A 24,476-nucleotide genomic window follows, 5' to 3' on the forward strand; every position below is an offset into this window, starting at 1 on the left:
CACTGCTACATGTAATCATACAGGAACTTCAATTAATATAAGTTTGATATGGCCATAAATTAACAGGGGTTCCTGTACGAAATAACTACTGAGCCTGTATTTTTTAAATCAAAAGTTGGCTAATTTTTTTCTGCTAATTTTCCTGCTAAGCAAACGCTCCTTGACTTTAGTCTTTAGTTTAGTTCATGACTCTGTGTCAAATGCCTCACCAACAGTTTCTGCTTTGCACTTCTAAGATCTGTACAGAGTTTAGCAAGCTCAGACACAATGGAAAGAAGACACCAGCCAATAAAGCCCCAGCTGCCGCAAGGAGCCGCAAGCAAAGAATAAAATCCAGTCAATAGATTTTGAAAGTCTAAAGGTATAGTCAAGAGCAGACTAAAAGAAATTCCAACATCACTCAGAATTGACATTAATTTGGTCAGGCTTTTAATCAATAATTATAGGTTTATTTTAGATGGATATTTATATTTTATTACACTATAAATCGTTTATTTGCCCTGAGCCATATAAATGGCATGGTTTATAAATGCAAATATATATAAGTGCATATTAGTTTGATATTAACTAAATCCTTTTAAGCTTGCATCATCTACTAGTCAAATTAAATGTGCTTTTAGTGAAAAATCACTACTGTGGTTCATGTCTGGAAGTCAAGGAACATCATTAGCTACTATGATCTCCAATATTGTTCAGGGCTTTACCATTCAGCCCTTGAACTTTAATGCCACTAAAATATAATCAAATGGTAGTCCTTATAGTAATTTGTTTTGTCCCTGGTAATTAAACAGTTGCCGTAGCACTCAACGTAAGAACTGAAATACCCCCAATAGCATCAAGCAGACACTTTCATTTCATTTCAGCAGAGCTTCTTCCAGGAAAGCAGAATGAGTCTTAATTTTGCAGAATGCAATCGTAAACAGCATAAACAACATGATTGAAGAAATATTTGGATCTTGGCTTTCGGACAGGATCGTACACTGTCCTGTGAAATAATAAGGATTTACTACACATAAGGTTCAAGCTAGGTTAAAAGGTAATCTGTAACCATCCACAGCCTCAGTCACTTACTGGTATGTAGCAGGGACATGAAGTGCATGGGGAGGCAGGTGAGGCAGAGCCTCCCTACTGGAATCCTTCAAAAAGCAGTGCTGCTGCTGTGTGAGGTGCTCAAGCACACCTTGCTTGGGAGTGCTTGAACACCTCACACTGCAAAGGCGCTGCTTTTCGAAGGACCTCATCTGCTGTCATTCTGAAGGACCTCATTTGGGAAGGAGAACTTTTGGAAAGTATAGTGGGCAACGACGGGAGGAGACATGCTGAAAAACCCTCCTATGTTTTTCCCCCATAATACCATGAGCAGAATTTGACACACTCCCACATGAAGCCCCAGCTCCCCAGAGACCACAGTCATTCTTGTTAAAACTACATTCCTGACTGGAGCATCACCACTGTTGCTGTTGTAGTTAAGTTGGGTTCAAAGGTGGGGGACAAACAGGTGCTGGGTGGGAGAGAAAGGATACAGCAGGGATTCTTCCCAGAATGAGGTCACCTTTAGAAGCCCCTGAAATTCAGCATGTTCCAGAAACCTCTCTTTACTGAATAATTGGAATCTATGTTGTTGCAGATCCAAGTGGTTTTATCTGCAAAGTGTTTAGCAAAATCATCACAGTGTACCATTAAGACTCTACTATATCTTTTCATGGGCCCAATTGTAAAATGTTCTGAATCACTAGAAAAAATTCCACTGAACAACACTAGTAGAGCAATAGTAGTAGAGAAGTAGATTTCTTCATCACCATCACCACTAACCGATCTCAGAAATGAACACTAACACATGTTCCTATTGGGCATGTCGTCATGCTTCCTCTACTGCCACTCTAGCAGTTATTCCTCCTGTTCATCGCCCACAGTCGAAGAATTTGGGGGTGATGCATGAGCTTGACACACAGGGAGAGCTTAGGAGTGATTGTATCTATCATCTGGTATCTATCTATCTCATTCTGAATATCTACCACAGTAGCAACAGAACCACCTCCATGCTAGCAAGAAAATCTCTCAGAGCCATCAGAAAATCCATTGGATCCCTCAGCTCTAGGGGTGAGCAATCCTAACTGACACCCCACCACCACACCCCTACAGAGTTGGACAGCTTCTGAAAGTTTAAAGCTGATGAAATTATTGATATTTTTCACATTTTTATACTCCCATTCCTTCAAAGAACTTAGGTGATATAAATAGTTCCTCCCTTCCTTTTGTTCTCACAACAACCTTGTGAGGTAGGTGGGGCTGAGAGAGAGAGACTGGCCCAAGGTCACCCAAGAAGCTTCATGGTGAGTGGGGATTTAAACCTGGATCTTCCAGGTCTGTGGTCGACACCTGAACCACTACACAATCCTGGCTCTCAAATAATGATTTGTCTGCGTCCAGGAAGATACATTAGGGCCCAATCCTATGGTGCCCAGCGCCAGTGATACACTCGTACCACTAGTGCTGGGTGTCATGCTGTAAAGCATTTTCCCCACTAGTGGTACATACATACCGCCGGCGCTGGCCTCAGCTCCAGGAGGCCAGTGCTGGAGTGGCTGGGGGTAAGTTTCGCTGACAGTCAGTGGTGAGGCTTTTTGGAGCAGAAGGAGGCAGAGAGGGGGTGGAACTGGGTGGAGGGAAGGGAGGATCAGATTTTGATGAGGTCCTACACAGGCGTCCTTGGTTCTGTACCTGCTTAACAGTTCCGAGAAGACTCATTGCAGTTCTATTATCCGAGGTTAGAAAGCAAACATTCCCTTTCCCTAAGGAGTCTCCTTTGTCAACGGACAGAGCGGTGGCCATTTCGGCACTGCTATTCCTCAGGACGCAGGGGCAACATAGGATTGGGCTGCCCATCTCCCCCATATTCAGACCATTCTGCACTAAAGAACAGATCCAGAATATTTCTTGCTTCCTGGGTTGGTTAACAACACATAACAGGTAACAACTGAGATTCCATGGCAGACTCATGGCTGAGGCATGACTTTCCACTTTTTTTTGGGGGGGGGGGGGAGTTTGTTTTGAAGCTAAACAGTAGTCTTAATTTTCAAAATAAGGACTCTTACCTCAGCGACATGCAACTAAGCCCAGGAAGACTGTTCAGTACAAGGTCAGTTTCAGCTCATATCTTTCCAAATATTTCAATATAAAGCCAAATTGTTCTCTCATCAAAAAGAAAGAGAGCTCTGTTTAATGAGCAAGCCTAATGAAATTTTTAATGGGCCACTGGTCTGAATCAGCACCTTTGTCTTTTGGGATTTACACAAGGACAAACTAAGTAGTCACAATGAAAATACTAGTGATACATGTTGGGAGATATTCCTTGATTTCCTCTGTTGTTGTTTTGCTTTAATATTAACATAAGAAGGTGTTTTTTGAAGAAGAAAGGAAATATGTATTTGGGGCATTTCCACCATCCTCTCTGTATATAATCTATAATCAGTGGTACGTAGGCTTACCTGTGATCCCCTGGACAATTCTGAAACCTAATCCAGAATGGAAATTTTGCAAGATCATGGAATTGCTGTCTCCAATTGCCACTGCTAGGGGTGTTTGAAAATGGTTTTATTTTTTATTTTTTCACAGATTTCGTGATGAAAAAGGTAGAAAGCAGTGTTAGGTGAATTTATTCAAAGTTCTCATTCTAAGTTATCACTTTTATTAATTTTAAATACTTTGAAAGCGTACTAGGTAGGTGATATAGTGTCAGCAGATGCAGCCACTGTATTATTTCTAACTGGAAAAGTAATTTATTTTAAATTTCTGGAAAATATCTTAAACACCAAAATATGGTGTTTAAATGTGAAAAGTTAAAATGTTTTTAACAACAAAAAACAGCTCTAGCTATTACCCTTGCAAATCAGACATAGGACTGCAACACGGCACTGGTAGATCTTGGGTCACCAAATAAGAATCACTACTATCAATCGGCATACCAGATCTAATTGAGAATATGAAACAGAGTGTTACATGCTCATTGTAACATCAGTAATACCAGCCATCCATATATACTTGTGGGATAAGAAGCTCAGTTTTATTTAAAAACAGTTTGTGTGACATGACTGCAGAACTAAAAGTCTCACATCAGCACAAAGGGAAGTCCAAACACATAATTCCAGTCTTCTAAGGAAATTTAGCAAGATATAACAAGGGACTTTAATGTTGAGCAGTTTTCATAACTGCAATACTGCTGAATAAGTACAAAACAGCTGCCAACGACAGTTTGGCATCTTACCATGTCCAAGAAAATGATATGCAAATGATGTTAATTACATGCAATTAAAATATCTGAATTAGCTAGCTGCAGCCCTCTAGCATGCCATCCGGATCCCTGGTGGTCCTGAGCTGGTTGCCAACCCCTGCTGTAACCAAAGCTTGCGCCCAGACGTCCCTTATTGTACGCAGTATGAGCCTGTGTGGAGGCAGAGCCTTTTGCTACGGCGAGACAAATCTAGAGGCCTGAAAGAATATGGCAGCGCTTCGCACTGTCGTCTGATTGCATTAGGCTGAGCACAGCAAAAGAAATAAATATTTAGACAGGGAAGATGATACCCAGAACACATCAAAATGTCAGTTCTGATAAGTGACAACTGAGAAACACCCTCCTCCTCCTCCTCCTCTCCCTGCTCATATGAAACTCGCCACCTCTCACCGTCTCATCCAGATGGTGTGTTGAGAGCTCTTGCACGCTTTGTTCCTAGAAAGCTTAAACTCTACACCCAATCTGCCACATTATTTTTATGTCTCTCTTCTCTGATTCATTTGTCAATGCCAATGAGTCTATTACAGTGCTTGCTCCCTTTCTCGCAGGTATTTATGATTAAACACACTTGCACACAAGACTAAATTAGAGTTCAGTTCCAGCAGTCCAACAAGGTAATTAAGGGCCTCAAAATCTAAGGCGTCTTAGGAGTTTTTGCACTTAATTAAATAAGAGAGTTTTGCATATTTTAAGGAAAAGCCTGATGATCTCTCTCTCTCTCTCTCTCTCTCTCTCTCTCATGGCAGGAATGTAGGAGTCTTTTGATAAATAAGTACTTGCTCACATATTATGTGCTTCTATGTGTAGAACTTGACTTAGTACCAGGCAAAATAAGATACATAGGAGTGCTTTTAACTACTTGCAAAATGCAAAACTTTATAGGTGTGCAAGGCACACAGAAGGGCAAGCTCCATATGAACTTTTGTACAGTGATCTGGACTCATTTGGTAGACACACACACACCCCACAACATGCCGAGACCCTTGAGAACCTTTATTAGGACAATTCTATGATATGGACTATTAAATTGAGATCACACATCATGAGAAGTATTTATTTATTTATTTATTTCACATTTTTCTACCGCCCTTCCTCCAAAGAGCTCAGAGCAGCTGCTTCCCTCCTTCTTATCTTCAAAACAACCCTGTGAGATAGGTGAGGCTGAAAGAAAGTGACTGGCCCAAGGTCACCCAGGAAGCTTTGTGGCTGAGGGGGGATTTGAACTGGGATCATCCAGGTCTAAGTCTACCTCCCAAACCACTACATCACTCTGGCTCTCCCAAGTACTTGGTTTGATGCTAAGTGATCTATCTTCTTCTTTTTCATTACTTGACATTGGAATCTCAGGGCATTACTGAAAATGTTTTCAGTCAAAACGCAACACAAAGATCAAAATGCTGTGTAATCCCATCAAGTTCACTGTCTCTCAGGAGTGGCTATCTCTGTGTTGGACTTTGTGGGAAGTGGAAAAACCTTTTACATCACAATAGCCTTAATTCTCTACAGCAGCAATTTTCAACCGCTGTGACACAGTACACTGGTGTGCCGCAAGGCTGCCTCAGGTGTGGCATCAGGATCAGAGGTGGCAGACAGCAGCTGCGTGCCCGCATGCGGGAGAAGCGGCTGCTTTGAACCTCCCGCAGCAGGCAGCACAAGCAAGGGAGCAGCCAGGGAAGGGGCTGGTCGTGGCTGCTTTGCATCCCATGCAGCAGCTGAAGAGTCCGCTTGGAGCTTGCTCCTGCCACTAAGCACGACTCAGGCTGCAACCTGATCCTCACTTTCCTGGGAGTAAGCCCCGTTGGCTACTATGGGGCTTACTTCTGAGTAGACATGCACAGGGTTGGGCACGAAGGCGGTTGTTGCCTGCCTGCGTGCTGATTGCCCACCCAGAGGAGCCAGGAGGTGGGAGCTGTGGAGTGAGTGAGAAAAGGGAGCCAGAAGCAGGCAAGCAGGTACATAGCGAGCGAGTCTGCTGAGGCCCCCAACCTAAGGTTTCAGGGTCCCTGAAAGACCCTTTTCCTTGCCAGTTTGCCTGCAATTCCCCAAAGCGACCCTCCTGGCACTTTGGGGTTTTCAGAGGAAGGGCGCTGGGCCACAATCCTATCTACACTTTCCTGGGAGTAAGCCCCATTAACTATAATGGGGCTTACTTCTGAGCAGATATGCATAGGACTGGGCTCTGGGGATGCTATCCCATCCACACTCACCTGGAAGTAAACCCATTGACTATAATGGGGCTTACTTCTGAGCAGGCATGCATTGGATTGGGCTTTTGGTTGCACTCTTTTTTCTCAAATACACAAGCAGGCAATTAGCACTTCTCTCTCCTCTTCTCCCCCACCCCACCCCCTTCCCCAGGAATATTCCCCTCCCAAATCTCACAATCACAGTTAGCAACTCTCTTACTGTCCCTCCCCTCACTTGTCCGCACCTTCCAAAGATACAGAATCACTGCCTCACAGTCCTGCACTTGTTTCAATCATGTCTCCTCACTGCCGCTCACCCACATTATTAATTATTAACAGTATTTATATACCGCTTTTCAACTAAAAGTTCACAAAGCGGTTTACAGAGAAAAATCAAATAACTAAATGGCTCCCTGTCCCAAAAGGGCTCACAATCTAAAAAGATGCAAATGAATACCAGCAGACAGCCACTAGAACGGACACTGCTGGGGTGAGGTGGGCCAGTTACTCTCCCCCTGCTAAAAAAAGGAGCACCCACTTGAAAAAGTGCTTCTTACCCAATTAGCAGGGGTTCTCCACTATGTGATCAACCTGCCCTGTCTTTGCCAACACTTTCTGGCACTTTTGATAAGAATTTGAACATAGGATTTTTCCTCCTTTTCAGAAACCACATATACTTCCCTCTCCATGCTTCTTGTCAATTTTTTTGTCATGTAATGATTTAATTGTATTAATTTTATTAATTCAAGATTAACTGTAATGTAGTAATTTAATGTAAGTAAAAAACTGGTAGTGTGCCTTGACAATTTTAGTGCCTTGTCAGTGTGCGCAAGCTGAAAAAGATTGAAAATGGCTGCTCTACAGCATAACATCATTCTCTAGTACAGAGGTCTCCAAACTGCGGCCTGGGGACCATATTCGATCCACCACAAGATTTTATCTGACCCTCAGCAACTTATCTTTCTTGTCAGAGCATTGCTAATGTTTGACATTTTTATTATATATCATGTCTCAGTTTAATCATGGCATTATTTCTTTGTAATTGTCACATTTCTCTTTTGTTCTGAATCATATTATGCTAACTACAAAAAAGATCCAAGTAGAACTTATTCATTTATTTAAATTTCATTCATTCATTTATAAAAATGATTTTTTTCAGCCTACGAAATTGTACAAAATATACGATGTGGCCCTCAAACTGAAACAGGCCCTCAAATCCGCTTCAGTAGAAAACATATCCCTTAAGTGTAGAATTAACAGCTATCCTCTAAAAATCCACAGCTGACAGGTCAATAGCAGGCATGGGGATGGTGTACCTCTCTTCCAGACCCACCCCTTTCATATATTCATCCCAGTCATGACATTGATTATGGTTAAGGGGTACATCTCAACTGATGCTAACCAAGATTTGTTGCTAGATTCAAGCCCTTATTAACTCTAGTTAACATGAATAATCATGATTAATGTTGGTGCCACTGAAATGCTTAACTGTTATTAAAACTTGTTCATGCAAGAGATGGGAGGAATATATACATACAAAGCCCACACCCAGTCCACTAGTATCACATCTGCTCTGACCCTGGGTATTTCAAAATTAAGTAATATTATGGCTAGCCATACAATTCAGGGTAGTGTAAGTGATCCACTGAAAAGCTAAAAGCAGGAAAACAGCACATTTTAAAGTGCTTTAGAGAGACTTGTGGGAAGTGGCACTTAGTACATCTCTCCTGGTCTATTCCTAGCTACCACTGCCCTCTGAAGAAACCACCTGCCCTCCCTCTATCCAACTGCAACTCACTTCCCAGCAATGATAATTTATCACCAAGTTACTTTAAGAGGCAGGCTCAACCAGTTCAGCCCCCATCAGTATCAAGTAAGTAAGTGTTTAAGGGTACTATTAACGCAGAAAAATAAGATAATTGCCTCCCCCCCCCAAAAAAAATTTAAGATTATTCTTTTTTTTCCCACTCCAGAAACTACCATCAGAGGAAAATGGCTTAATAACAGGAAAGAAAGCTTGTAGTACCCATTCTTTTGATAGGCTTGTCTACATTAACTTTTTATTGCGAAGGGGAAAGGTTAATATTGATTTCCCAATAGGCTCACAAAACAACCCATTCACAATGGGTTCCAATGGGTTCCAATTCCAATTGCCCACTATTTCCAATTTCAGGAATAACTTGAGAGAGACAATGTAATACATGCTGAGTGAAAATGTACTTTTAAGATCTTCTAATTCTAGGAATTACTCCAATTCTGTCTTTATTCTACACAGCTCCAAGCACCAGCAATCAGCATAGCTGGGCACCAGCCAGAATCCATGCACAGCAAGAGGTCCAAAACTGGCAGGATCTGCCACAGTGGAGGCTGGATGTAACCATTCTGCTTACCTCCATTCTTGCTTCCTCCAACACAGAGTTGCCAACTCTGACAGAAGCTATTCTCGGAGATTTTTTTTTTTTTTTAAATTCCAAGACATAATGTTATTAAGCCAGGGAGGTCCAGTTTAATCCTCCATTGCTTCAGTTGTCACTTGAAGATGGATGCTGATTCCTGGAGACTCCAGGACACAGGAGGGTTGGCAAACCTACTCTAACACACAGCCAAGGCTGCATAATCTCAGCTAAACCAGCTTTTATTAACTTGATTACTTCACTTGCCCTCTCTGTCAGGCCCAATGGGCTGTGATGTCACTAAAGAGAAGGACAAAGAGTACCAGACAATGCCACTGAAAGAGGTGCGGTCCTCTCTCTGGACCTCAGAGCTCATTGGGGGAGACGAGACATTAACATAAGAACATAAGAACATAAGAACAGCCCCACTGGATCAGGCCATAGGCCCATCTAGTCCAGCTTCCTGTATCTCACAGCGGCCCACCAAATGCCCCAGGGAGCACACCAGATAACAAGAGACCTCATCCTGGTGCCCTCCCCTGCATCTGGCATTCTGACATAACCCATTTCTAAAATCAGGAGGTTGCGCATACACATCATGGCTTGTACCCCATAATGGATTTTTCCTCCAGAAACTTGTCCAATCCCCTTTTAAAGGCATCTAGGCTAGATGCCAGCACCACATCCTGTGGCAAGGAGTTCCACAGACCGACCACACGCTGAGTAAAGAAATATTTTCTTTTGTCTGTCCTAACCCGCCCAACACTCAATTTTAGTGGATGTCCCCTGGTTCTGGTATTATGTGAGAGTGTAAAGAGCATCTCCCTATCCACTCTGTCCATCCCCTGCATAATTTTGTATGTCTCAATCATGCCCCCCCCTCAGGCGTCTCTTTTCTAGGCTGAAGAGGCAGCAGAGCACTCTGCACTCTAACACTGCAGAGCCAGAAATCCCCCCAAAATATGGAGCTGGTTCCAATTCTTTCCAGTCTCCAAGTTTAGATCCCAACAGTCATCATAGGAACAGGCCACTCAGAAGAGGTGGAGGGAAGATAGAGATCAGCAATACCTATTAGGTTCAGGTAAACGAGACACCAAAATAAATGAGTTACCAAAAGGCAGCATAAAATCCGTTTACACTATCTTGGGGCTACAGCCAGGGAATGGGAGTGGGCAATGTAGCAAAACACAGAAAATAAAGTTTGGGCCAGGGCTGAAAACCAGAAGTGTTGTAATGTAAATGTAGAGTAAAACGGGAGCAATAGGAATGTTGGGGAACCCTAAAAGGTCAAATTGTATCTAGACAGATGGGTTAGTAAAGCAGCACACTGGAAAATCAGGTATTATGCTGAGATTTTGGTCACCATAAGAAACAGACATCCACTAGGCAACCTATAACTGGTGAACCACCTGACCCCTGACTCAGTTTCTCTTTCACCTGCAGCAGCACCTGACTTGGTTGGAATACCTATAGTCACCTTTCTTTGCCTCATAGGTTTGACAACGGGAATAATTTTCCAGTCCAAGAATTACTGGTCATGATACATGTTCTGCTTGGCACCCTGGCTTTCTTGCATATTAAACTCAAATGCATTACATAATTAGTGATTTGTAAAAGCCTTCGTATATATCATGGACGATGTGCAAGATTTGTGAGATTGATTAGATGTATGCATATTTTATAATATTTCCTATCTGTAGAGGTGAGCCAAAGGGGGGGCAGGGAGATGCAGAGAGAAGCTTTCATAAGCCATGTAAGAGTGCCTCTTTTTCAGTAATTTTGGTTGGCCCTTGAAAAAGGAGGTGACAGATTTGCAAGACTGATGTCAGAAGAGGAACAAAACCACTGGGATTCATCCAAGCAAGGATCATTGGCCGAGTTGCCCGAAGGGTGTTAGCTCTCCCACCCCATTGTGACTTTTCTTTGTTCTCAGCGAAGCCATCATGTAGCCATATCTGTGTGGTCCTATATCATCTTCACAACCACTGTGCCCTGAATGGATAGGGCTATTGAGGAAGGGAGAAATAAAGAAGCAAGTGGCTTCAAAGAATTGTTAGCAGCCAGAGAAAGCAGAAGAACTCTTCTCAGAAGGGTTTCATCCTGCTAAAAATACCGCGTTCACTTCAAAAATGTTCAAGGGCGAAAATCTGGCACAGTCCTAAGTACAACTCCACTTTAGAGGGATTTCCCCCCCCCCCCCTAAAGCTGGGCAGCTTTATCAACTGAAATAATACAATATGATCCACAGCCAAACTGGAAAAATTGGCATCCCGGCCCAGCATATTGGCAACTGTAATCATGCCTCCATGCTGCGCTTTACTGTCTCTCTGCTTTCCTGGCTATGGATCAAGTGCTCTTACTGCTCAGCTATTATTTTGTTGAGAATGATACAGTGCAAAATGAAAGCAATTAAAATGATGAGTAGAGAAAGAGAGGCCTGTAAATTTAAATGTAAGTGATCTAAAATGAAACATCGCCATGCTTGGTACATACCAAATAAGTGGATAATAGAAGTGTTATACTCCTTTTTCACACACACTCTACACAACATTGTCAGTTGAAGAAGAGATTATGCAGTACAAAGGAGGTGCTGTAGCTTCAGATATAAACAGCAATGTGACATCCGGAGCACTGGAAAGTTGAAGGACAGCACAGGTTTTGCTGAGATGAAGGAGCACTGGAAACTTAAGGTGCCTTTGCAATATCTATCTACAAATATGTAGACACGCTCCTAAAAGCAGGCTGTGCAACTGCTAATCTTGTATCAGGTTCAAATCCAAGTTGTGTGCAACCCACAAGGCTTCTTCTGGTCCAGCTAAACTCACATAACTGACATTGTGCCCCAACTGACACATGCTACAAATCATTTCTTTGCAAATGTACGGAATGCATGGAATACTTGGGCATCTCTGTATTTTATAAAATATGATGGTTAGTGAGGGGGATTTGGAACTATTCATTTCACTGCAAATTTTGGCAGAATTGAAATTTGGAGCATCCCTAGTGTTGAGAATCAGCTAAATTAACCTAAGTTCAAATTCTTAATGTTAGGCAAGAGGTTCACTAAGGGCCCAGTTCTATCCTCCCCCCCCCCTTTAGCAGCCACACTGAAAAGGTGCATTCTGTATGGCGGGGGGGTAAGGAGACTTTGGAGGTGACAGGAAATCTAAATCCCCTTACTCCTCCATAAGCTCCCGGTTTTGCAATGGGTCACCGCAGACCTATGCCAGCTCTTTGCTGCCAAGTTCATGGAGAAAAGGGCACAGGGAGGTAACAGAATGAGGGAATAGATCTGGTGCATGCCATTGCCACCACTGCCACCAGATCCACCCTCCTATAGCTTCCCCACCCCATCTCTCCCCACCCCTATCCCTGCTGCTGCTTTACCTGCCTTACGCTCTATACTTCATTGACAGCTGTTCTGCTATCTCAAAGCTCTCTGGCGAACAGCCTAGTCCAGCATAGAATTGGGTTGTTAGTCCTCTTGGGCAAGACACTATCTTTCAGCCTATCATCACAAGATTCATGCAATGGGTTGCAGTGATTAAGATGAAATACCCCATGACACCTATAATACCCTGACCTCCTGAGATTAGGCCCAGACAGTCTATCTCAAAAGCTAGACAGGGCCCGAGCCAGTAGCAAAATGGGAGAACACTTGGGAATCCTGGATATCTCAAGCTATTTTTGAAATAAGCAACAACCTGCTTGCCAAAATTGTAATCAGAGGCCCTGCTCCATGTAACCCTATTGCCAGGCTTCAGGATCTTTTTTTTGTGGCAGCCCAGCTGTAGAACATCCTCCCCAAAAGATACATCTTCTTTGAACCTGTTCAGGCTGTAAGTACTAACCATTTCATTATAATGCTTTCCTTGTTTGGGTTTATTCTCAGTTTTTATTATTTTATTTCTCCATTTTTTACCGTGCTGGTCTTATTCTTGTTTTATTGAATAATGTTCTTGATTGTTTCATGGCGAGCATTATGAATTTTAACATTCTTGATGTAAGCTAACATGGATGCTCAATTAGAAACAATAACCTTAATAGTAACAACAACAACTGTGGACAAAAGTGATAAATTTTCATTCAGCCGTGCCCCCACCTAAGACTTATAAATTCTCTAAAGACAACCATCCCTTCACTAGTTTTAATCTCTGATTTATATATATAATCAAAATGTTAATAAGATGACAAAATGAATTGGAACAAACAGAAAACTTGAGAAATGCGCTGCTTTTCTGTCCCTACTTTTTCTTAAATAACTATAACAATGTAATGAACCTTTTTTTCTTCAGTGCATTGGGACAGGGATCACTGTAAGCACACAATGACTTCAGAAAATGCACAAGAGAAAAGCAACCCCCACATTCACAGTCATTTGTAACATGATAAAGTTACTTGTCACTTTGCTGTGGTGAACATTCCATCTGAATGGTTTCAGTAATCTGAACTTTTGTAGAGAAATGTAGCTTACTGCCATTGTGCAGAGAGTAATATCACGTGGTATCTCAAAATCATGAGGCTTCAGAAAAAAATAGTCACTAGGTAAAACTAATGATGAGCTGAAGTGGGAGAGGCAGTATTGCACAAACTTTGCAGCGTCAGAATGTGGTGGGGGGGCCTTTCAGAACATCTGGAGGATTACTGCAAAAGAGCTGAGAATTTTTATAATTCTTAGAGTAATTTCTGATTGGCTAGGACTTGCACAAGGGATCTGTATAGGAAACACTGAGATCATTTCAGTTCATTGGCCCTTCATGACACCAGCAAATAGAAAAATTCAATTGATTACATTGCATTGCAATATCATCACATCCTGGTTGGCTAGGATCACTCTAGGAGGAATGAAATAAAGAAAAATGGGGTGTGTGTGTGTGTGTGTGGAAGGATCGGCTGTGCCAAAAAAAAAAATACAATGGCAAAAAGGGGTGAAAAAAATGGGAGGCAAAAGTGATAGGGTTGACTCCTCAAATGTCTGTTTTCCAAGTGAAAATCAAACCCAGAGAATGGCTCAGTGACAGGTAAAAGTGACAGGTAAAATTCACTGGACACTCACAGTAACTGGACCACATCAAAAATTACTGTGAATAGGGGGTATGGGCCAATGGTTAAATCCTAAACTATGTAAACAATCTGTACTGTCAACTGTTTTCAACCACAGATTGTGAAGAGGCTTTCAGTCAAACTCCAAAGTTCAGTGTCAGCAGCTCTAGGTAAAAGAAACGGAGTCACAAGAGGTGAGTGAAAACCTATCCTCAAAATTCTCATACTGTTATGTAACTGTCTGTCAAGTTGAAGTACTGTAGATGCCACAATTGCCTGACTCCACAAATGGAAGCCCCATATCTGCAAATGAATCACAGGAGCTCTCTGTCAATGTCTGACACATATTGAGGTTGAGGAAGACAAAAGAGTTAACCATTCTTGGATTCACTTGTTACTCAGCATTTTTGGTCTGACTCAACTGCTGCTGTGTGTATAAGCAGGCATCTCCCATTCTTCCCCACTCCCCTCACATTGGGAAAAAGTGGGACAGAATGCTAGCAATAGGCAGAGTTGTGTTATTCTGAGTCAGATCATTAATCCAGTATTATCTGTGCTGTCTGGCAGGGACACTCCATTGCCTGAGAGGTCTTCCTAGGCCTTCTGTTTGAAGTTAACTGTAAATGCCAAGGTTTGAACTTAGCTCTTCTTGTATGCACAACATGTGTTTTATCACTGAGTTACAAGCCCTCCACAGGTTGCTAATCTCATAAACAAAAGAATGTGTAATATGGATGAAGAATTTCTTCAAACACTTCTAGACTGTGGATGTTATTTTAGTCTCTTTGGGTCAGAGCAAACGCCCACCTAATCAAATACAGTCAGCAAGAACATGAATATGCATATCATATGCAAGAGTTAGGTTTTGATCCACCAGCCTGAGAGTGCAATTCTAAGGAGCTCTTGGACAGGGCCAAGTCCCTTGTGCCGGCCTCTAGGTGTCACAAAAGTGCCATAAGGCATTTCTGTGCCACTTGGAGAGCAGGCAGGCCAGTACACAGAGGTGCGCTGGTCTCCACGGTGCTGACCCAAGGTAAGTTTGCATGGGCAGCAGACTGCCAGCGCAGGGATCTAGGGAGGGCTGGAGGAGGGCAGGGAGGAGAGTGTTCCAGGGGAGTTCTGAGGCGAGGGGAGGATGGGTGGGCTGGTGGAAGGACTGGGCCCAGGGGGAAACAGGACCAGGATTCGGCACATAGGCCAGATCCTAACCCCCCTCTCGAGCAGCCCAGACTTATACCAGGACGCTTGGATCTGTGCCACCAATTTAAGTGTCACAGATCCAAGTAGCCTCATACCGGTAGTTGCTGCATGACACGGAGTAAGGGAAATGAATTCCCCTTTCTCAAAGTTGCGCAGCAACCTGGCCCAACCCTGCTCTCGATGCAGCACAGGCCAGCTGGCCGGCCTCCTCCAGGGCAGGTTAGGATTGGGCTGTACGTCCCGCAATGGTGGTGCAAATGTTGCTCAGTTGTTCTGCAAGCCACAGTTGCCAGGACAAACAGCTAGAGCACGGTTGTTAAACCGGTTTCATACAGAGGGTCGAAGTTAGCATTCATGGTGCCTGCTGATGGCCAGAAGTGACATCATTAAGCAGGAAATGACATAATTAAGCAGATGATGGCCAGAAATAAGCCACAGATAAGTCAAGGGCAGGTTTCGAGCCAAAAGTCATGGAATTTTCTATGACCTTCGGATAAACTGCAGGTAAAACTTAGGGGCGTATCTGACTATAATTCTGGACTCCCCACTGATACCAAAAAATGCAGGTCCTCAGCTCCCTATATTAAAATGGCATAGTACTGTGTGTAGATGGCAGTCGCTAAGACCCAGCAGCAGCCCTCCTGTCTGCCTGAGTGGCATGCTGACTAAGTAGTAGGAAGCTTCTCCCTGCAGGAAGGAGCTACTGGGAGAGGTAAAGCATGGCCAGAGTGTGAAATTGTCCAGGATGAGCTCACTCCTGCTACTCCTCTAGGCTTCTCCTGGCTACTGCAACACCCCTGAACTGCCCTGACCCCCGGGTGACCCGGAGATGGTCTATGCTCAATTTTTTGGTAAAAATTTCTCACCTTATAGGTGAGTATCTGTGGTATATACACAACCCTGAGAAGATCTTTGGAGGAAGGCCGGTATAAAAATATGAAAAATAACAAAACAAAATAAAGTGGGTCTTATTTCCAAGTAAGCATGCCTAAGACTGGGCTGCATGGAGGCTAATTCTCACATTGTTTTCAAAAAAGCACACAAAATGTAATACCAGAGATACCAAACAATGACTGCTTTCATCTCAGTGGCAAGTTGGCTCCCATTCTTAAAAGTGGCCCTTTTTTCCTTTATCAATGGCAAACACTTTTTATTCTATCCATGAGTGGGTTATAAACAAAGTAAATCAACTGAAATGCAACCAGACATGAGCACATAGTAGTTCTAGTGAAAGGAGTAAAAATCAAAGTAAGGGGTAATTTACGTTAATAAGATCACTGCAGCAAAGAACATAGCTGCAAATTACTTTGTTATAAGAGCTCCAATTAATTGGATTAATTCTTCATTTAAAAGCAGCTTGTGCGTGGCTATAGCGATTGACATACGACCCAGTCTTTTGCAAAAGATAAAATAGTTCCTCCTGCTTATACGAAACAGAGAAAGAAGAAGAGGAGTGTGTGAGTGAGTGTGTATCTGCGTGCGTGTCCCTGACAAGAAAAGGTGTAAATGTGTTTTATGTGCTGTTCAATCCTAGAAATTTTCAGGGATGCTTTGCAGTGAGTGAATGCTGTCAGTTGCCATATTTTAATTGCATGTGGTTCATGGTCCGCTGTGGACAGCCTCAGGGGCTCCTTAACATAAGAACATAAGAACAGCCCCACTGGATCAGGCCATAGGCCCATCTAGTCCAGCTTCCTGTATCTCACAGCGGCCCACCACATGCCCCAGGGAGCACACCAGATAACAAGAGACCTCATCCTGGTGCCCTCCCTTGCATCTGGCATTCTGCCATAACCCATTTCTAAAATCAGGAGGTTGCGCATACACATCATGGCTTGTACCCCATAATGGATTTTTCCTCCAGAAACTTGTCCAATCCCCTTTTAAAGGCGTTCCACAGACCGACCACACGCTGAGTAAAGAAATATTTTCTTTTGTCTGTCCTAACCAGCCCAACACTCAATTTTAGTGGATGTCCCCTGGTTCTGGTATTATGTGAGAGTGTAAAGAGCATCTCCCTATCCACTCTGTCCATCCCCTGCATAATTTTGTATGTCTCAATCATGTCCCCCCTCAGGCATCTCTTTTCTAGGCTGAAAGGCCGTAGCCTTTCCTCATAAGGAAGGTGCCCCAGCCCCATAATCATCTTAGTCGCTCTCTTTTGCACCTTTTCCATTTCCACTATGTCTTTTTTGAGATGCGGAGACCAGAACTGGACACAATACTCCAGGTGTGGCCTTACCATAGATTTGTACAACGGCATTATAATACTAGCTGTTTTGTTCTCAATACCCTTCCTAACTAACCGGGTAGATGGGACTCGTCAGCCATCTAACTTCCCATCTAACCGGGTAGATGGGACTCGTCAGCCTAGGAAGGCAGCTCATCTAAGAGAGGGAAACTCTGACCTCAAACCTCCACTGCCTTGTGGCTACATCCAGTTCTGGAAAAGGCTTCAGGAGTCAACCTCGAGGCAAAATCAGGAGCCTTGTGGCTACATCCAGTTCTGGAAAAGGCTTCAGGAGTCAACCTCGAGGCAAAATCAGGAGCCGGAGTCCCTGAGGCAGTTCATGGCTGAACACAGTCACGTTCTGGCAACTCCTGCGACGCCGCTGGAACCAACCGTATTGGCTTCTGCCTTTCCATTGGACCATTCCAGCGACGTGGAGAGGGGGGATTTGCTGCATGGGTAACAGCCTATCCTCCATACCTTCTTTACCCAGGCTTCGCGCACTGGAGAGGACACTCCAACTTCGCCATACGGCGTCGGCACAACACGGGAAGCAGCAGTTTACCGGTTATAAGTCTTTGCTCGATTGGCGTAGAGCATGACGCCAGGGGCTGCTTCCGACGGTGGGAGAGATCATTGCATCTCATTGGGCAGCTACCGCCCGCCTTAAGCTGGGCAGTCCCCAGCCAGTAAGGTGTTGCCTCGCCACGGTCCGTTAACCTCATGGGGTGCGTGGGGTTTAGGGTGAAAACCGACAAGCGGATCGACAACTCTGCACCATGCAACAGAAAACAGAAAACTACTGCCCTAAAGCTGGGCACCTGGAACGTTAGGACAATGACACCTGGCTTCTCTGATGACCTGCAAGAAATAGACGACGCACGCAAAACAGCTGTCATCGACATGGAGCTGAGCAGACTGCAGATGGACATCGTCGCCCTTCAAGAGACGAGGCTGCCAGATTCCGGATCTGTCAAGGAGAGAAATTTCTCATTTTTCTGGCAGGGAAAACCACCAAACGAAACCAGGGAACATGGCGTTGGCTTTGCGGTCAGAAATACCCTGCTGAAATCCATCATCCCACCTACTGTGGGAAGTGAAAGAATTTTGTCCCTGCAGCTCCAGTCATCAGCAGGACCTATCACTCTCATCAGTGCTTATGCACCGACTCTGTCGTCTCCAGCGGAAGCCAAAGACAAATTCTATGATGACCTGGCCACCACTGTCAAGAAAATCCCTGTAAAAGAGCCATTGTTCATCCTCGGCGATTTCAATGCTAGAGTTGGTGCTGATAACAGTTCATGGCCCACTTGCTTAGGTCAGTTTGGCACTGGGAGGATGAACGAAAATGGCCAACGCCTGCTAGAGTTTTGCTGTCATCACGGTCTCTGTGTCAGCAACACGTTCTTCAACACAAAGCCCCAACATAGAGTCTCTTGGAGACATCCAAGATCAAAGCACTGGCACCAGCTCGACCTGATCCTCACCAGACGCTCCAGCCTTCCCAGCATCAAGATCACACGCAGTTATCATGGTGCTGCCTGCGACACTGACCACTCCCTGGTGTGCAGCAGAGTGAAACTGCAAACAAAGCGACTGTATCACACGAAAAAGGAAGGAAGACCTCGCATTGATACCAGCAAGACCCGGGATCAGAGAAAAGTGGAGGAATTTGCACAAGCGCTTGAGGAATCTCTTCCAGGCCCGGCCGACGCAAACGCATCCAACAGATGGGAACATTTCAAGAATACCGTTTACAACACCGCCTTGTCCATATTCGGCAAGAAGACCAACAAGGCGGCAGACTGGTTTGAAGCCCACTCTGAGGAGTTGACACCAGTCATTGAGGAAAAGAGGAGAGCTCAAGCAGCATACAAGGTCTGTCCCAGTGAGCGCAACCTGCAGGTCCTCCGAATTGCTCGCAGCAAAGTCCAACAGACTGCCAGGAGATGTGCTAACGACTACTGGCTCCAGCTCTGTTCCGAGATACAGATAGCAGCTGACACGGGCAACATCAAGGGGATGTATGATGGTATCAAGCAGGCCCTAGGTCCAACACAGAAGAAAATTGCCCCTCTGAAGTCTGCCACAGGCGAGGTCATCCAGGATCGGGCGCAGCAGATGGAACGCTGGGTGCAGCACTACTCTGAGCTATATTCCAGAGAAAATGTAGTCACTGAAGAAGCACTGAACAACATTGAGTGCCTGCCTGTGCTGGAAGAGCTTGACAGTGAACCAACCCTAGAAGAACTTCACGTGGCCCTGGACTCCCTTGCCTTTGGCAAGGCACCTGGAAAAGACAGCATCCCTGCTGAAGTCCTAAAATGCTGCAAAGAGATCATCGTCACTGAGCTGCATGAAATCCTCTGTCTCTGCTGGAGAGAAGGTGGAGTACCTCAAGACATGAGGGATGCAAACATCATCACGCTGTACAAGAACAAAGGTGACAGGGGTGACTGCAACAACTACCGCGGCATCTCTCTCCTTAGCGTTGTAGGAAAGCTGTTTGCCCGAGTTGTACTAAAGAGGCTCCAGGTACTTGCAGAGAGCGTCTATCCAGAATCGCAGTGTGGATTCCGAGCCAACAGGTCCACCACTGATATGGTATTCTCCCTTAGACAACTGCAGGAGAAATGCAGGGAACAACGACAGCCACTCTTTATAGCCTTCATAGATCTCACAAAGGCTTTCGACCTGGTCAGCAGAGACGGCCTCTTCAAGATTCTCCCCAAGATTGGATGTCCACCCAGGCTCCTCAGCATCATCAGATCCTTCCACAAGGACATGAAGGGCACTGTTGTCTTCGATGGCTCCACATCAGACCCTTTTGACATCCGAAGCGGAGTGAAGCAGGGCTGTGTTCTTGCACCAACCCTGTTTGGGATTTTCTTCGCTGTCCTGCTGAAGCAGGCCTTTGGAACTGCAACAGAAGGCATCTATCTCCGGACCAGATCAGACGGAAAGCTCTTCAACCTCTCCAGACTGAGAGCAAAATCCAAAGTCCAGCTGAAATGTCTGCGTGACTTCCTCTTTGCCGACGATGCAGCTGTCACTACCCACTCTGCCAAAGATCTCCAGCAGCTCATGGATCGTTTTAGCAAGGCCTGCCAAGATTTTGGACTGACAATCAGCCTGAAGAAAACACAGGTCATGGTTCAGGATGTGGACTCACCTCCCTGCATTACAATCTCTGAGCATGAACTGGAGGTTGTCCATGACTTTGTGTACCTTGGCTCAACGATCTCCGACACTCATTCTCTCGATGCCGAGCTAAACAGGCGCATCGGTAAAGCAGCTACCACGTTTTCCAGACTCACAAAGAGAGTCTGGTCCAACAAGAAGCTGACGGAACATACCAAGATCCAGGTCTACAGAGCTTGCGTCCTGAGTACACTTCTGTACTGCAGCGAGTCATGGACTCTTCGCCCACAACAGGAGAGGAAACTGAGTGCTTTCCACATGCGCTGCCTCCGACGCATCCTCGGCATCACCTGGCAGGACAAAGTTCCAAACAACACAGTCCTGGAACGTGCTGGAATCCCTAGCATGTATTCACTGCTGAAACAGAGACGCCTGCGTTGGCTTGGTCATGTCGTGAGAATGGATGATGGCCGGATCCCAAAGGATCTCCTCTATGGAGAACTCGTGCAAGGAAAGCGCCCTACAGGTAGACCACAGCTGCGATACAAGGACATCTGCAAGAGGGATCTGAAGGCCTTAGGGGTGGACCTCAACAAGTGGGAAACCCTGGCCTCTGAGCGGCCCGCTTGGAGGCAGGCTGTGCAGCATGGCCTTTCCCAGTTTGAAGAGACACTTTGCCAACAGTCTGAGGCTAAGAGGCAAAGAAGGAAGGCCCATAGCCAGGGAGACAGACCAGGGACAGACTGCACTTGCTCCCGGTGTGGAAGGGATTGTCACTCCCGGATTGGCCTTTTCAGCCACACTAGACGCTGTGCCAGAACCACCTTTCAGAGCGCGATACCATAGTCTTTCGAGACTGAAGGTTGCCAATACCCTTCCTAATGATCCCAAGCATAGAATTGGCCTTCTTCACTGCCGCCACACATTGGGTCGACACTTTCATCGACCTGTCCACCTCCACCCCAAGATCTCTCTCCTGATCTGTCACAGACAGCTCAGAACCCATCAGCCTATATCTAAAGTTTTGATTTTTTGCCCCAATGTGCATGACTTTACACTTACTGACATTGAAGCGCATCTGCCATTTTGCTGCCCATTCTGCCAGTCTGGAGAGATCCTTCTAGAGCTCCTCACAATCACTTCTGGTCTTCACCACTCGGAAAAGTTTGGTGTCATCTGCAAACTCAGCCACTTCACTCAACCCTGTCTCCAGGTCATTTATGAAGAGGTTGAAAAGCACCGGTCCCAGGACAGATCCATGGGGCACACCGCTTTTCACCTCTCTCCATTGTGAAAATTGCCCATTGACACCCACTCTCTGCTTCCTGGCCTCCAACCAGTTCTCAATCCATGAGACGACCTGTCCTCTAATTCCCTGACTGTGGAGTTTTTTCAGTAGCCTTTGGTGAGGGACCGTGTCAAATGCCTTCTGAAAGTCCAGATATATAATGTCCACGGGTTCTCCCACATCCACATGCCTGTTGACCTTTTCAAAGAATTCTATAAGGTTCGTGAGGCAAGACTTACCCTTACAGAAGCCATGCTGACTCTCCCTCAGCAAGGCCTGTTCATCTATGTGTTTTGAGATTCTATCTTTGATGAGGCATTCCACCATCTTACCCGGTATGGATGTTAGGCTGACCGGCCTATAGTTTCCCGGGTCCCCCCTCTTTCCCTTTTTAAAAATAGGCGTGACATTTGCTATCCTCCAATCTTCTGGCACCGTGGCCGTTTTGAGGGACAAGTTGCATACCTTAGTCAAGAGATCTGCAACAAGGATCTGCAACAATAACAAGAGATCTGCAACAATAGATCTGCAACAATAACAAGGAGTTATTCATAAACATTGCCATTTATCAAAGGGCAGGGGATCAGAGTGGCAAAATCATGACTACTTAGTCCTTAACAAAGGAAGGAGGAGCAAATGGTAGAAAGGTGATACTGGTTTGTTTGTTTTTTTGCTTCTCAGTTGTAATGGATGATATAGTGGTTTGGGAGTTGGACTTAAGAGCTAGAAGATCCAGGTTTGAATTCCCACTTGGCCATGAATTTCCTGGGTGACTTTGGGCCAGTCACTATCTCTCAGTTTCATGTACATCACAAAGTTGTGAGGACAAACAAGGGGAAGAAGATTGGTATAAAAATTGGAAAATAAAAAACAATAATTAGTTTGTTCATCATTACTCTGCATCAGTACATTCACATTCCTGCTCTCTTAATTTTTCATATATTCACTGAAAGTTCCATTTGATTTGAGTAAATAATGAGTAAATCTGAGTGTAATTTTAAAAGCCAAAATGCAACTTACTAAGAATGTATGAGTTTGACCCTTGGTCTTATTTTATTTTTTTGTTCAACTGATGCAGGGAGGCCATAAAATGACCCAAAACAATAGCAGGCAGGTATGCAACAGGTATCTGTTGCAGTTCTGATCCTGATTGTGTTTCCTGCACTAGTTATTGTTTTGTTTTACGTTCATTAGCTTTCAAGCTTTTCAAAATGTATGAAGAGAACTAAACATTCCATGAACATAGGAGAGGCAGACGATGCAGAGCTCTAGCCAAGATTCTGACATAATGGTTTGCTGTGTACAGGAAATGTGTTTGTATGAAAAAACAGTCAGTAGGACTAGTACAGTATGACTCGTCAGTATGGTCTAGTACAGCCTAGACCAGTGGTTTACCAAACATTTTAGAGGCCCTAGAGGCTGCTGCCTGTTTTATATGCCAAGGGGTGTAGTCATAATTGTGATTGGGCAGCAGTGCTCCCCCCCACAAGTAGCTGCTTGTTTAATTCTTGGTGCACATAACCTAACCTGCCCTGTAGTTTTGTGACCCAGCCTCACAGTTTGGGAACTGCTGACCTAGACACAGCCACTTCACAGAGAAACAGGCCTTAATATGTTTGCTTCTAAGAACTAATATAGGTTTAAGGAACTAGTATAGGTTTAATAGAGGTTTAATATAGGTTTAAGGAACTAATATAGTTTTAAGGACTACCACAGTCATATGCAATCACAGCAAGAGTAAGAAACATTTCATCCTTTTACCACTTCTTAAGCTGGCTGATTGGGAGAGAGTGTCAAGTAATGTAGAATATGCATGCATTGAAATAAGATATCCTGACAGGAACTCATCAGTCTCAAGCCATATTGAAGAAAGAAAAAAAAATCAAAAAGTTTCTTTTAAAATCTATGATTGAAGTTTTACTTGTTCAGTGACTCTCTCTGACCTTCAGTTTTGCTTAATGAAATCATGATCTTATTTCAGACTGATTAAGGCTGCTTATAATATGAAAGCTGGGAGATGTGTTAGAATTTCCTCCCTTATCAACACATTAGAAGAAGGGAAATGACACCAATAGGAAATGCTACCTGTTCTCCACTGCCCACTTGTTAACCAAGGCTGTTCCATTATGAAAACATCCCACACTCTTTCAAACTAAACAGTCACAGAAAAAAAGCATGTCTAGCTTTCCATGTTTTTACTCTACGATACAGGATGAATTCCATAAATATTCTTGTGTTTTGTAGGAGTTTTTCCTGATTGAGTAATATACGAAATGAGTGCTGCTTGGATTTTCTCCTTACCACTCACGGCTTGGCCTGGCACCCACACCTGAACCACTCACGATCCTTCCTTGAACTGCCCCTGACCACTCCAGTGGAGAATGTGGGAGGTTTGTGGGCTTGTAGCAGCCATACATAGCCTCCAGTTGTCTGCGTTGGTGTGCTTAGCCCACAGAACAACGGAGCAACTTTTGCTTCATCATTCTGGGCATTATAGTGGCAGATCGTGAGACAGGATTGGGCGAAAATCATATATTATAATTAATCACAGCCAAAGGCAGCGAATACACAGTAGACAGACAAAGAAGAAAATGATGCCATGAAGTAGCAGTGACCAAAAATGGTCACTATGGTCCCAGGTTCAACATGCAGATGCTAGATACAGAGACTGTTTACATCTTTAAACTTTGCACGCTCTTTTAAT

At 44.3% G+C, this 24,476-nt stretch overlaps 1 protein-coding gene across 4 annotated transcripts in view; it reads right to left on the reverse strand.

The window, feature by feature from the left end:
- Nucleotides 1-24,476, reverse strand: part of ERBB4 (erb-b2 receptor tyrosine kinase 4) — a 912,234-nt gene that overhangs the window by 625,438 nt on the left and 262,320 nt on the right. The gene's annotated exons all lie outside the window — the stretch shown is intronic.

This window comes from Tiliqua scincoides, chromosome 1 (assembly GCF_035046505.1).
Source record: "Tiliqua scincoides isolate rTilSci1 chromosome 1, rTilSci1.hap2, whole genome shotgun sequence".
NCBI classification, from domain to species: domain Eukaryota; kingdom Metazoa; phylum Chordata; class Lepidosauria; order Squamata; family Scincidae; genus Tiliqua; species Tiliqua scincoides.